The sequence below is a fragment of the Brienomyrus brachyistius genome, unplaced genomic scaffold, assembly GCF_023856365.1.
Source record: "Brienomyrus brachyistius isolate T26 unplaced genomic scaffold, BBRACH_0.4 scaffold42, whole genome shotgun sequence".
Classification (NCBI taxonomy): Eukaryota; Metazoa; Chordata; class Actinopteri; order Osteoglossiformes; family Mormyridae; genus Brienomyrus; species Brienomyrus brachyistius.
In genome coordinates this window covers 2,017,513-2,032,170 of record NW_026042317.1, presented here as the reverse complement: position 1 = coordinate 2,032,170, position 14,658 = coordinate 2,017,513, and the positions used below count along the sequence as shown (strand labels likewise).

The 14,658-nt window shown below is 42.3% G+C and overlaps 2 protein-coding genes and 1 long non-coding RNA gene across 4 annotated transcripts in view; 1 reads left to right on the top strand and 2 right to left on the bottom strand.

The window, feature by feature from the left end:
- LOC125722753 (protein NLRC5-like) overlaps positions 1-14,658 on the top strand; it is a 519,818-nt gene that overhangs the window by 309,125 nt on the left and 196,035 nt on the right. The gene's annotated exons all lie outside the window — the stretch shown is intronic.
- Positions 4,328-14,658, bottom strand: part of LOC125722780 (uncharacterized) — a 68,403-nt gene continuing 58,072 nt past the window's right edge. Inside the window, exon 3 of the mRNA XM_048998983.1 lies at positions 4,328-4,376. The gene's annotated coding sequence lies outside the window, so the exon portion shown is untranslated. The remainder of the gene's footprint in view (positions 4,377-14,658) is intronic.
- The window catches only part of LOC125722800 (uncharacterized), a 70,161-nt gene continuing 64,370 nt past the window's right edge, over positions 8,868-14,658 (bottom strand). For both annotated transcript variants that reach the window (XR_007386609.1, XR_007386610.1), the window contains exon 5: positions 8,868-9,006. This is a non-coding gene — a long non-coding RNA (uncharacterized LOC125722800). The remainder of the gene's footprint in view (positions 9,007-14,658) is intronic.

Here is a 14,658-nt window from a genome sequence, read left to right as displayed (position 1 = left end):
TGCAAAATGTTCACTAAATTCCAATAACAAATCATTGCTGAGTTATTGCCTAACATCCTATTTAGTGGCTTTGTCATGAAATTCTTTGGACGACAGTGGCCATAGCATTTGATATAGCATGATTCTTTGAATACCTTTTGGTCCCCTATATTGTAGATCATGCACACCAAGTTTGGTGGTGATTGGATCAACTGCCTAGGACAAGTTCACAAAAGTAGGTTTTCTGAAAAATTCAGAATGACAGAAAATCCAATAAGGAAATTAACGGCAATGGATGAATTTGAATCGGGATGAGCAAAGGATTCAGAGGAATGAAAGATCACAAATCTAGGCCAAGGGGTGTTAACATACTTCATATATCAAGTATAATACCCGTAAGAAATGAGTTTATTATAAGAATGTCCGCTAAAGTCAGCTAAAACTGCTTAATTTCATTCTTTTTAGCTGAGTATTTTTTTCACCCTGGTGCTTGTTGGTAATACCCCAGTGAGTACAGTGCACGCCCCCTCCCCCAAACAGATTCTTCCCAAAAAAATGCGCCAACTCCCTTCACGAGGGAAAGATTTGGGATCCATTTAGCCTTTATTTATTTGTAATAGAGTATAAACGACTCAATTTGTCGTCAAAAACGACAAATTTTAATTAATTACTTACATTCAGTGCTGTATGTGGTTGTGCATTGACTTTAATAGGAAGGAGTGTCTGCAGGTTTCCTGCCACACACAGGTACCAGCCCGTGTCCTTCCTCTCCAGTCGCCTCACTGTGACGCTGAGCATTTTATTAACTCTTTCATCACTGAGCTCCACAGGCCTCCCATCCAAACTCCCAGGATTCTCTACACAGGAGCCCCTGCCTATCCTACACCACATCATGTCAATGTAAATGTCAGTATAGTGACACTGAATACTGACTGTGTCTCCTTTCATAGGCGTCACCTCCTGTTTGTCCACAAGCTGCCCTGGAGATCCTGAAGACACAAATCAGAAACAAAGGAAGCACTAACGTTTGCATAACAATAAGATATTCTCACTATGATTATGAACCAGTAACAAGATGTTTATATCGTCTTTCCGTACATTTTATGCATATGTATAGCTAAGCTATGACATTTGTCATATTACTTATCATACTTAACACGGGGGCAGCATGGTGGCGCAGTGGTTTGCCCTGCTGCCTTACAGCAAGAAGGTCCTGTGTTCAATCCCAAGTCCTTTCTGCGTGGAGTTTGCACGCTCTCCCTCTGTTTGTCTGAGTTTTCACCAGGCGCTGTAGTTTCCTCCCACGGTCCAAAAGCATTCAAGAGGGGTTGAATGGTGAGTCTAAATTGGTCCTGTAGTTGTGTGTGCACCCTGTGGTGTGTTGGTGATTCCCCAGGGTTGGTTCCCACTTGTGCCCAGTGTTCTTGGGATAGGTTCCAGTCCCCAGGCAGCCCCAGTTGGAATTAAGTGGCTTCAGAAAATGGATGGATGGATACTTAACCCCTGTAGAAGCCCATGTAAACTGATATGGTTACTTTTTCCACGCTACATTTATCATATTGGGAAAAATTTAAATGCATAGCAGCGGCCCTTCTACCTCCGACGAGCTAAAAGGTGTGGCACAAGTCCCCTTATCCTCAGGACACTTTATAACTGTGTCATCAAGAGCATCCTAACTGGATGCGTCGCCGGCTGGTATGATAGCCACACCACCTACCCCAGCAAAGCTCTGCAAGTAGCAGCACGGTGTGGGGAATATCATTATGAGATGAGCTTCCTGTCAGGGTCAGCTCCTGTTGTCCCAGTCTTGCATCCATAGCTTCTGGCTTTGACCTTGAATAGGATAAGTGCTACAGCCAATGGATGGATATTCCATACTTACATGCACTTCACACATTAATGTCAAATGAGAGTATAATTTTCTTTACATACACTGTTAAGTATTAACATGGTCTATATGAGTAATTATGTAACTAATATTAAATAAATTTAAAGAATATATACCATGCAGTTTTGGCCTCCCATCTGCAGGGTAGGCCACACGAATCCCAGCCATAGTCTGTGCCTATGTGTATAGACTTTGCGTGTCCTGAATATGTCACATTAGACATGGATTGATATCAAGCTTGGTACTTCATGATTAAAGCTAAATCAATAACGTAAAACATTCCCATTTAAATATTCAATTGCTTGGAAAAAGGCCTATTTACCAATTAAACCCGTAGCAATAGCACATAAATCCATTAAATACACAGATTAAGTTTAATTTGGTCTCAGATATTACAAAACCTCATGAATAATACACTGACATCAGGTCCATATATTTGTGTGTGTTTTTTCCCATTAGCCTAGCCTACTTTTTGTCTCTGGGGAAAAGGATACGAATGAACTCGCATGTCCGCTAAACATGACTTTATACACAAACACGGAATGTAGTGTCCAGTGTTCAAACTCATTGATTTCAGGTCATTTTCACCTGTTGAAATGATTGAAGACAACAAAAAGATCATTTAAAGCATAAATGCATTTATTTTCTAATTAGATGTCAGCAAAACATTAAACATTTGTATGTAGTAATTGCAAGAAAACAAAAAGAAAACAAAATGTACCATTTTAAGTTTCTGGTACTGTGACATAACACTGATATCAGCGCATTTAACAACGTTACACATGACAGGCTAAACTATTCCTTCTAAGCTAGGTATCCTAAACTCAGTACGTCCAAACAAAAGCAAAAACAGAAATACTGTCACAGGTCCAGGGCGGATTGAGAGCGACAGCGTGTCATGGAGCAAGCAGAAACAGAGAGTGGACGACTCACTCAGGGATTCAAAGGAGGAAAGGGGAAAAACACTAGAGACACTAATAAAAACAAAAGCAGACCACGAGGGGTCAAAAACAAAACAAGGAACAACAGTAATCAAATAAGAAATCGGTCGGTGGGTCACAAGCTTTTTTTTTTTCCCTCCACCACCCCCCCTCTGCGGAGGACCACTTTATTGTGCCCGAGATGTTATTTCAGGTGGAGTCTAGGACCCAACCTGACACGTGTGTATAGACAAACAGGCACACACATATACAAGCATACGTTCCCACCCTCATGCAGACATAAACAAATATTTACACATTCACCCAACATTTACACACAGAGAAATGAACGCTGTACACATACTCTCACTCCCCATATATACTCTATGTGGACCCCTATTTTTCCTCTGGCGAGGAGACCAGAAGATCACCCCGGACCCCACAGTAGCCAAGAAGCCCACCAGCCCAGACCCCGACCAGACGGCCAGCTCTTCCTCTCAGCCCCAAATGGCGAACAGGGAACGGGGGTGTGAAAAGACCCCATGCCCCCCTTCGCCCGCTCAGATGTGGTGTTGGTGTGTGTTGTTCTAAAGTGCTTTTAAAACAGGTGAAGGGCATGGCACTAACCACCCCCTGCCGACCAACAGCTGGTGTTAGCTCGGCCTCTCCCCAGAGCCCTCAATGTCTATGTGTGATTAAAATTGAGATGTGGGCCCTGGCACCAGAGGTAAGGCTGAATGAACAGACCGCCCTCTGGATGCCATTCTGTGTGCCCATCCCCAACGCCCTAAATGTATGTGTCATGAGAGAGTAAGTAATGAGAGTGTCTACGTTGTAGTGTATGAATGAGGTACAGGTGGTCGCGAGGGGACAGAGGAGGAATACCTACCCTGCATCCCAGCAACGCACCTACACCTCAAAGCCCTACATGTGTGGTGGTGTGATGGAGCGGGAGGAGGGAAGCATTTAGGGATGGGGAGGAAAGGAATGGGGGGGGGCAAAATACCTCCCCCCCCGGAGCCAGCTCCCCCGCTGACCCCCATAGGCACTCCCCGTTCCCCAAAATCCATCCAGGGAGGGGGGCCCAGGCCCATCCAGACCAGGGCCCAAGGCAGCAGCACCACCGGGCCCCACAGAGCCCAAGGCGCCCCACCGGACCCCACTACAAAGGAAAAGCTACCCCCGCCCCAGCATTCAGTCAACTCCCAGACTGCACAAGACAAAAGACATCCAAAGACATTGTACCTCTCTGAAAGGTAGAAACGTTTCACCGCTCGTCCAAGCAGCTTTGCATGTGCAAATGCACAACCCCTCACTCAACAGAGGTAGAGGCATTAGGCACAACCTGTCTCCAATTTAACCTGCGGCCCTCTCATCATTTGCCAAAACAAAAATTATTCCCAGGAAAAAAACAGACCCAATTCACACCTCCACCAGGTGGACCACCCTTAACGACCCACTCTATTGGAGTAGGAGGGACTGGTTACATCTACCCGCAACTCCCCCCCCCCCCCCCCCCCACTTTGTTTCACTCAACGAGCCCCCTTATACTACTTACCCAGGAGGATAAATATGTGGACACTTACTACCTCCCTCAGTCTGAAGAAGCTGATTGGATGAGCAGCGAAATGTTTCTAACTTTCAGAGACAAGTCCAGTTGCCACGAGTCAACCACCAGAGAGTATGGTCTAAGGTTGCCTGGTCCTTCTGTTCCTCTGTGGTGAAGGGTACCTTAAGGTTACCTTCACCACATTGCCATTTGACACTGACACCTTCACATTGCCTGCTTCTAAATCGCCAACGATCAGTTCTTCCAATAATAATTTGTCCACCTTAGTTTCAACAATATCCAAATTTATAGCATTCAGCTGGAATTCACTGTTTATAACTTCTACTGCCACATCCACAATTTCCAATTCAAATGCTTTTTCAAAAGCCTTTTCTCTAGTCTCCTCCACTTTGACTTCTCCAATTTGTACTTGTACAATTTCAAAATCAAATTTACTTTGATCTAAATATTCGAGATCAAACTGGCAGAGGTCTACCAGCACACCTCCTATCTCCTGTCTACCTCCTATCTCCAGACTGTCTCGATGGTTGTCTACAGGCTTTATGGAGATTGTCCTGTTATTCATCACAAAAGCCTCCAACCCATGTACATCTATCCCCTTATCCCTCCCAAGCTGGCTAGTGGGTGGAGTTACTTGGGAGCACTCCTCTTCATTACCCCAGCAGATGATCTCTTCCCACTTGTCCCAGGCTGCCCAATAAGCATCATCCGTCCAGCTAACTGCCTTGGCAATTCGCCTTCGGGAATGTGACTCAGTGGAACTGTCAGCCTGGTCAGAAGGTGATTCTGCTGGGGAGCACAGCTCTTTCTCATCTTCCCAGTCAATCACCTCTCCCCACTTGTCCCAAGTTGCCCAGTATCTGTCGTCGCTCCAGCAAACAGCTTTCTCCATTCGTCTGATTCTGAATGAGGAAAAACGACATACAGGCAATGCAATGGAGCTGTCAGTCACTCCTGACATGTGGACTACACTTCTGCACTGACCCACACCTTCCCAATCAACAACCGCATTACTGCACAGGCAAAGCTGCTATCTTTGGTCAGCTGGCTGGCGTGAGATTCTCAATTCCAGACAAATCTGCACATTCATCTCCATATGTGTAACAGTCTTACTACCTTGTAAATAGTCTGGAGGGTTTGCAGACTACCCCAACACTTTTGATGCAGCTAATTTTAGGTTTATAATGGAACAAAACAGATTGACTACAAGAAATCTTGAGTGAGGGTTGGCAACCCTGCATATGACACTAACTAACCTGCACATAAAATTTAAATATAATCCAAACAATATACTGAATTTTACACAAACATATTTCAATATACAGTCATACCTCGTATCACTAACTTAGTTCCTGACGTGAAAAGTGCGTGACCTCAATCAATTTCTCCCATTTCAAATAATGTAAATGTGTATTATGTTCAATATGTTTAAACTTCAGAAACGCTGCATTTCCTTCAATTTTTAATATTTTTCTGTGACCAAGAATCCATCCATACATTTTCCAAACCGCTTATCCTACTGGGTTGCCTATCCCGGAAGCAATGGGCACAAGGCAGGGAAAAATCGAGGATGGGGGGGCCAGCCCATTGCAGGGCACACTCACACACCATTCACTCACACATGCACTCCTACGGGCAATTTAGCAAGTACCCGGAGGAAAGCCCACGACAACATGGGGAGAACGCGACCAAGAATATAGACTTAAATTAAAATAACTTTACTTGTAACAAATAATGCTGTTGGCACGTCAAACTGTCGGTGCAGCGATAAGAAAATCGGGAGAAGACTAACAATAATAGAGGATTTATAAATGGAAAAATAAGTTCACACAACACGTTATTCACCATGAACTAGGACATATCGCCGTCTTTCTCTTTAGGTCACTCTATACATACATATATACAATTCGAGCACACGCAGTACAACTCAACACCCCCTACCGTACAATCAAATTATGACAGACTGTGCACATATAACTGAGAGCATACATTTACATTTACATGCTAACAAATGCTAAATTAAATAAAACATTAAAACTGAGCATACGCTGGTCGCTCGAAAGACGCCAAAACACGGAAAAGAACCACAAAACATCCCCCCAAAAAACTAAACAATCAACATTAAAAGACTGAATAACAGTCAAATGCAGTAATTTCGAAAATATGATTTTTTTAATTATTATTATACTGGACATTTCTTCGCGTTTCAGGTGGTTCTTTGGGGAGCTTTCATTGGACCCTTTTCGTTTGTGTGTTCGCGGCCCGAAACACGGTTCGACAACCGATACAAAACATTTTGGAACATCTGGTTCGTAACCCGATTTATTCGTGATCAGGACTGTTCGTGGGTTGAGGTACCACTGTACATACAAAGACAGATACTAAATAATAAGGTAAGTTATACGATAAAATGGGAGCAGAAATGCAACGTACCTTGCCATCTTGGTGCAGAAAAGCAAGTGAAGCCGCGTCTTTCAAACCGGTAGCTTCCCACGTGCGGAGGCATCAAATGTAACCAAGCAACAACATAACTAAATAATAACATCATAATACGTATAGTTCTTATATAATAATGACAGTTTTATAAGTTTTTTATTTACTTTTAGAAGTAAATAAGAAAAAAAATTGTGTAAGAACTGCAAAGCAAGAATATAGTAGTAAGCATGAATCACACATTCAGCTCTGGATAATATCAGACAATGACTTAAAGACACGTGAAATGAACTGCACTCTTGGAGTCTGTCTCTCCCCAAAGCACTATGCACGGTAACTTGTTTAATATGGGAATTATAAAATGACACTTTGGTAACATTTCAAACTGTTGTATCGCGATACATAGCGATCAGTATGTCGAACTGTCACGCCCAGCTCGTACGATCCTCATGTGTGCCATGCCCCCCTGATTATCCACGTGTGCTTCCCCCTTGTACCCAGCTGTGTCCGATTATTTTCGCCCAGTCCTGTCTATTTCAGTCCATGTCTTGCTTTCGTTCCTGGTCCGTCATTGATGTTAGTTAGTCGATGTTCGTGCTTCGTCCCGTTTTAGTGCTAATAAATCCCAGTTTCCCCGTGTTCTGCCTTCCTGTTTCCTGCCCGTGCGATCGCGCTCGCAACCAGCCCGAAACCTGACACGAACAAGGTTATACATCACACAAGCTTCCCACAAGAACCTGTAATTAGACTAAGCGCGTACCACACTGGGCCCGGCTGCCTTATACGGCAACCGAGCACGATCGCATCCCCAGTTCTGCCCCCCTGTTGCACTTATTGGTCCGGACGCGAGCACGTTTTGTCATCAACCTGCAACTTTTTGTGTGAAAGAAACATAAGAAGCAAAGCTGTGTACCACAGTAGGGTAGAATTCATGGTTAATTTCGTGGCTTATTTGGGGCGGTTTTGAGTATGATGACACACACAGATTTGTCAAGTATACAAAGCAGAGGTTTTTATTTATTCGAGCTGCACGTATAGGAAGATCCACACTTTATCAAATATCTCAGGCAGACTGATGCTGCGCGGGATACCGGTGCCAAAAAGGTATTGCGGTACCGCATTTTTGAAAGCTGTTCGGTATTACATTACATTACATTTCTTTAGTACTTGTACTAATTACACTATTTTCGCTTCCGCTAAGTATGGGATCATGACGATGGACTCTACATAGCAAAACCACTGCCGAAACTAAGTTATACACTAAGTTAGATCTGCACCCATCATGCTATATAAAATACTAAAACGTCAGCTAGTTAAGTATGATGTCCATAGCTTCACGTCAGTGATTTATGTCAGGGATATACATTGACGTCATCAAAGTTTGATGTTTGAATAATAAATAGATAATAAAGCATAATGTGCTGCGTGGGACGTGTTTTATATGTGATCAGGTCATCAGAGCTGTATTATGGGATGTCACCAAGACAGGTAATGCTAATACTTAAAAGTAAATAGCATAATCATACAATGATAAGAAAGAGAATAAGGCAAAAACATTTCTTGAAATTTGGCCTGAGGGTGGCGCTAGAGTGATGGATGGATTGAACCCAAATTTGGTATGAATAGTTGGAACTGACCTCTATTGATGTGCCAAATTTCAAAAAAGTTGCCAATCAGCTCTATGGGCTGCCATAGACTCCCATGGCAAAAAGCATAATAATAGTGAAAACTACTAAAAACTATAGGTATCCTAATAATAATAGACTGTCATCTCTAAATTGCCCACAGTGTGTGAGTGAGTGCATTCCCTGCAATGGACTGGCATCCCATCCAAAAGTATACCATTGTGTCCTATGCTACCTGGGATAAGCTCCAGGCCCTCGTCTCCAGGATATGCGGTATGAGGATGGATGAATAATAATCATGTTTATTTCAATTTCAATTATTGGCAAATATAAACATGTACCAAGGATAATAGCAATAAATACAGTATGCCAAAATAAATGCTAGAGGAGAATCCTGCAATTCCTGCCCCAGTCTAGGGTCTGAGGAGTTTATTCTCACTGAGATTGCATAGGATTCCTCTGGCTGCTGTTTTTCTCCCGTACACGTGAAGTGCTACTTCTTCATTGCCCACATGTGAGCCAGTATGTGAGCCCTGATCCGGGCTACCATCCCGCCCAAGGCATTTCCTCTGTATGCTGCTTCCTGCAGCCCTGCAGTGGATAAAAGGAAAGGACAATGGTTTGTTGATTTATAGCACATATATTATTATATTTTATATTATTCAAATATACATTACTCAGTAATAACTCAGTAACTACTCAAGTACAAATGATGAACAAATACAGTAACTGTTATGATTAAGAATGAACGAACGTGGGATCAGTATATAACTAATACTTTCTGGTTAATTAATAAATTAAGTAAGAGTGTACTACTTCAGGGGCAGCATGGTGGTGCTGTCATGCACGGCTCGTACGATCCTCGTGTGTGCCACGCCCCCTGATTACCCACGTGTGCTTCCCTGATCTTGCCCAGCTGTGTCCACTTATTTTCGCCCAGTCTCGTCTATTTCAGTCCATGTCTTGCCTTAGTTTCTGGTCCGTCATTGATGTTAGTTAGTCTTAGTGCTGTCTGCTCCGTCCCGATCCCGAATAAATCCCCGTTTTCCCCGTACTCCGCCTGCTTGCCTGCTTCCTGCCCGCTTGTCAGCCTGTGCGCACTACCCGCTTTAACCAGCGAACTCTGACAGATGCACTGGTTAGCACTGTTGCCTCACACCTCTGGGACCCGGGTTCGAGTCTCTGCCTGGGTCACATGTGTGTGGAGTTTGCATGTTCTCCCCATGTCGTCGTGGGGTTTCCCCCCACAGTCCAAAAAACATGCTGAGGCTAACTTGAGTTGCTAAATTGCCCATAGGTGTGTGTGTGAGAGTGAATGGTGTGAGTGTGCCCTGCGACAGGCTGGCCCCTCATCCTGGGTTGTTCCCTGCCTTGTGCACATTGCTTCCGGGATAGGCTCCGGACCCCCCGCGACCCAGTAGGATTGGAAGCGGTTTGGAAAATAGATGGATGGATGTACTACTACATTATTTGTGCCCCCTCAAGTAAAGTGTTGCTCCTAACTCATCTGGTCTTTTTATATGTTGTTAAAACATACTGAATTAATCCCTGCAAGAAATTCTTTGAGTGGGTTAGAGAGAAAATGCAGGAGACTGAATCCAGGACCTCAGCTATATCTTTTTTAAGTGTTTACGTGTAAACAGTCAAGACTTAACTATATGGGCTCATACTAAAATTAAAAATTCATGGCAAAGTGTTACTCCATTTTGAACAATATGAGCAGAGTATGCACAACCTTTTTATGTGAGACACAGCTATATGCACTATATATTTGTGCTTCCCCTAGACTTCCTGAGACCTTAAATAGTGTGACATTTGCAATAGCGAAAGCCTTCGTTTTAAAGATGCCTTTTCATGTTTTCACTTGAAATCATGTGGAAAGATCACATCTCCACGCACAAAGCTCTTTCATATTTCCCGAGAGCCATATTTCATATTTGCTGGCGAGCTGTCTCAAAATTTTATCAGTTCCATTCCAGCCCCCTATAATGCCTCTGCAAAGACTGAAAAAGATCCATCAAACGGTTATTGAATTATGGTCTTAGCAGGGTCAAGCATCAAAACTGCTGCTTTTTTCATTATCACTATGTGGCGCTGCTTCCATTTTGGGACTGTTTCAAAATTAAATCAGTTCTAGTTCCTCACCAATACCTGTACAAAGATTGAAAAGGATTCGTCGAACGGTTTTTGAGTTATTGGCTTGCATGCCAAAGTATCCGCAGCGACAGGGGAACAGTGCTAAAACCAAAAGTATTCCCTGAAGGCCAGGGAATACAATCCATCCATCCATTTTCTAAACCGCTTATCCTACTGCGTTGCGGGGGGTCCGGAGCCTATCCCGGAATCAATGGGCACGAGGCAGGGAACAACCCAGGATGGGGGGCCAGCCCATCACAGGGCACACTCACACACCATTCACGCACACATGCACTCCTACGGGCAATTTAGCAACTCCAAGTAGCCTGAAGACCATGGAATACAACAAAGGTAATTTATGCTTACAGATCTGAAATCAGCAGATCACATTTATGTACCATCATGTATGTTAAGTTCTTGTTGCTGTAAAGCGGAGAACTACTACACGGGAGAGAAGTATCCAGGCTGAAAAATATCTTCTGGAATTTTACTGAGGTCAGCATGTCATTGGCCCCAAAGTGGCATTCCCATATCAGTTGAAATATGCAATTGTCTGCATGCATAAACTTGCCTCTTACGCCATACTCCATGCTAGGAAATAGCTATGAAAAGATTGTCCTTGTACTCACCTCAATCTGGGAATACTATTGTTGTTAAATAGCTATGCATAAGATTACATTTGCCATGGCTGAGACTGAATCACTTTCAATCACTACATGATGGTTATTAGGCATTTAATTACTAGCGGCTGTCAGTGATTGTTAATTGCTGTATAGTAACTTGGGAGAATGACACTGTGGATGATGGAGCAACCGATGCTGTGTGCAGACTCACCCCTTTAATACGATGACAGCGTACTTCTGCTTTAGCGGGATGATTACTGTGCATCTGGTGACAAAGATTTACGATGGATAATTTAAAACCCAAGTACTGGAATACTTTGCCAAACAGAACATCCTGATGAGCAAATTAATTTCATCATGAAACTTTAAAATAAAAGTTATTTTTGGTGATGGTAACTTTCAATTCCCCACGATTCCCCAGTTCCAGTCCTGCAGGCCTAGTCTGCACCCAGATTTTAATACTCAAACACCTTATTCAGCTCACCAGCCAATTGCCAGGTTTAGTAGGTGTATTTGACAGGTCCTTGCAAACTGGTTCTCCAGGACTGGAATTGGGGAAGCCTGATATATAACATTATATACTGCACAGGTCCTTCTCAAAAAATTAGCATATTGTGAAAAAGTTCATTATTTTCTGTAATGTACTGATAAACATTAGACTTTCATATATTTTAGATTCATTACACACAACTGAAGTAGTTCAAGCCTTTTATTGTTTTAATAATGATGATTTCGGCAAACAGCTCATGAAAAAGTGCTCCAAAATCTCCTGATAGCTAGCTGCATTGACCCTGCCCTTGATAAAACACAGTGGACCAACACCAGCAGCTGACATGGCACCCCAGACCATCACTGACTGTGGGTACTTGATTTCCGAATGACATGCAAAATTTGCTTTCATCCGAAAAAAGTACTTTGGACCACTGAGCAACAGTCCAGTGCTGCTTCTCTGTAGCCCAGGTCAGGCGCTTCTGTCATTCGGAAATCAAAATTTTGGAGCACTTCACTTTCATCTGCTGAAAAGCTTTATGGAGATGAAGATTTCATTTTTCAGCACGACCTGGCACCTGCTCACAGTGCCAAAACCACTGGTAAATGGTTTACTGACCATGGTATTACTGTGCTCAATTGGCCTGCCAACTCTCCTGACCTGAACCCCATAGAGAATCTGTGGGATATTGTGAAGAGAAAGTTGAGAGACGCAAGACCCAACACTCTGGATGAGCTTAAGGCCGCAATCGTAGCATCCTGGGCCTCCATAACACCTCAGCAGTGCCACAGGCTGATTGCCTCCATGCCACGCCGCATTGAAGCAGTCATTTCTGCAAAAGGATTCCCGACCAAGTATTGAGTGCATAACTGAACATAATTATTTGAAGGTTGACTTTTTTGGTACTAAAAACACTTTTCTTTTATTGGTCGGATGAAATATGCTAATTTTTTGAGATTTTGGGTTTTCATGAGCTGTATGCCAAAATCATCAATATTAAAACAATAAAAGGCTTGAACTACTTCAGTTGTGTGTAATGAATCTAAAATATATGAAAGTCTAATGTTTATCAATACATTACAGAAAATAATGAACTTTTTCACAATATGTTAATGTTTTGAGAAGGACCTGTATAACCCCCCCACAGCCAGATGCCACTGTAACCAAATAATCAATGTTATTCGCTTCACATGTTATGGCTGATCAGTGTATAACCTCTGTATCTCAGTTACGTTTCAGACTATTTTGCTACATTGTGCAGATTAATATACTGTGTTCATAATAAATTTCAAAATTTCCCAAAGTTCAGCACATTGTCAGTTTCACTGGCCAACACACTGATCATCGTAACATCATCAAGTTCTTGAGCCAAATGAGGTGTGCTGGGCAATGGGAAACCTGACACTGCAGTACAGTGAATCATGCAGCAGCACTGGGAAAATGTAAAAACACATTTTACCTCCAAGAGCCACTGTTCTCCAACCTTTTTTCAGCAGTCTTACATGTCTGTAAAGACATAAAATATGTTTGCAAATATACTGTACTGATCCTGAGAGGATTAAGATGGCAAAAATATCAATTGGGCTGGTGATTGCACAATATTTTAGAAGCTAAATTATGAAATGTATGACTATATATATTACACACTCATAAGGTATAAATACAGAAAAGCTACATACCGTTGGAGTGAAGCTGAAGTCCTTCTCTCTTCTAGACAATGGAATCAGTAGAAATGAAGTTTTTCCACGACATGAGAAGCCAGGAAAGTGAAGCAGAACATGAACAGGAACATTATTCAGCCTTGGCTGACTAGGTCTGTATTCCGGACATTACATTCATGATTTAATTTGACTGCAGGGGGCTTGAATAATTTTAACTTGCTTGCAGGTTCCCTATGTACAGTATGTATTACCTTTCCTGACCTTCGGAGGTCCTCCCTCCTGTTTCGGAGCATTTTTAAGGCTTTTTTCAGAATTTCCTGTTCTTTGCCGACGAGGCTGTAGGGCAACTCTACTGTGACCTTGAAATTACATTAAATATTCTGTTAAAACACTTTATTTGGTGTTTTACCTTGTGAATTGAAATTTTAAGCCCTCATTGTGCTTTAAGTGGTAAAAAAGTAAAATAGAGAAATTAAACTATTTGATTAGAAATATTGATTTTAAACAATTTTATGAGGTACAGATTTTGCTTATGACAGGGTTCCAGTCAATTTCCGCTCCCTTGCAGGCAGTGGTACACATTTTTGATGCACCCAGGGATGATCTTACAACAGCCTGGTGGAGACGTGTAGAAAAAAGAAAGATATCAGTTTTGTACCAAAAACGTTAGAATACAGAGGAGTGCAGGTGGACATAGAATGAGCAGAATGAATGGTAGCAGTATTTCTGATGTGAGAACCACTTATTCTGCTGATTCTACTTCCACCTGCGCTGTCTGTGTTTTAACAGCTCTGTCCACTTTAGTTTCTATTTCCAGGACTGTGTGATACTTACACTGAATCTCTTTTGTTCAGGTGTTGCCGCTGATTTCCCTGCTTATTTTTTAGGAAGTCTTCTGCTTCCACTCCAGACTGATTGAGGGAAAGATCATGAAACTAAATATGATATATTCTGTAACCATGACCTGACAGCAGTATGTCTGTGAAACCACAAAAAACACAGAGCTTGCTATCAAACAGACAGTTTACTTGCCTTTAGTTTTAAAATGTAAATTAGGGATTTCCTCAGTCTGAGGTTTTTGGGGAACAAAAGGTAAACATCTTGCTCTCCAATGTCCACAAAATCATCCCCTGTCACACCTTATACTTCATGGTAAAACAGAGAAAATAGATTAATTCACATGACTGTAACTATAAAACCCAAAATATTATGGCCACACAGAGGTTGAAAAAATAACAATGATTATGAATAAATTAATAATAAAACCCCATAATATAATTAAGGCACGCAGAGTGAGCACATAGCAGGCATAGCAACAGTAAGTAAGGCGGAC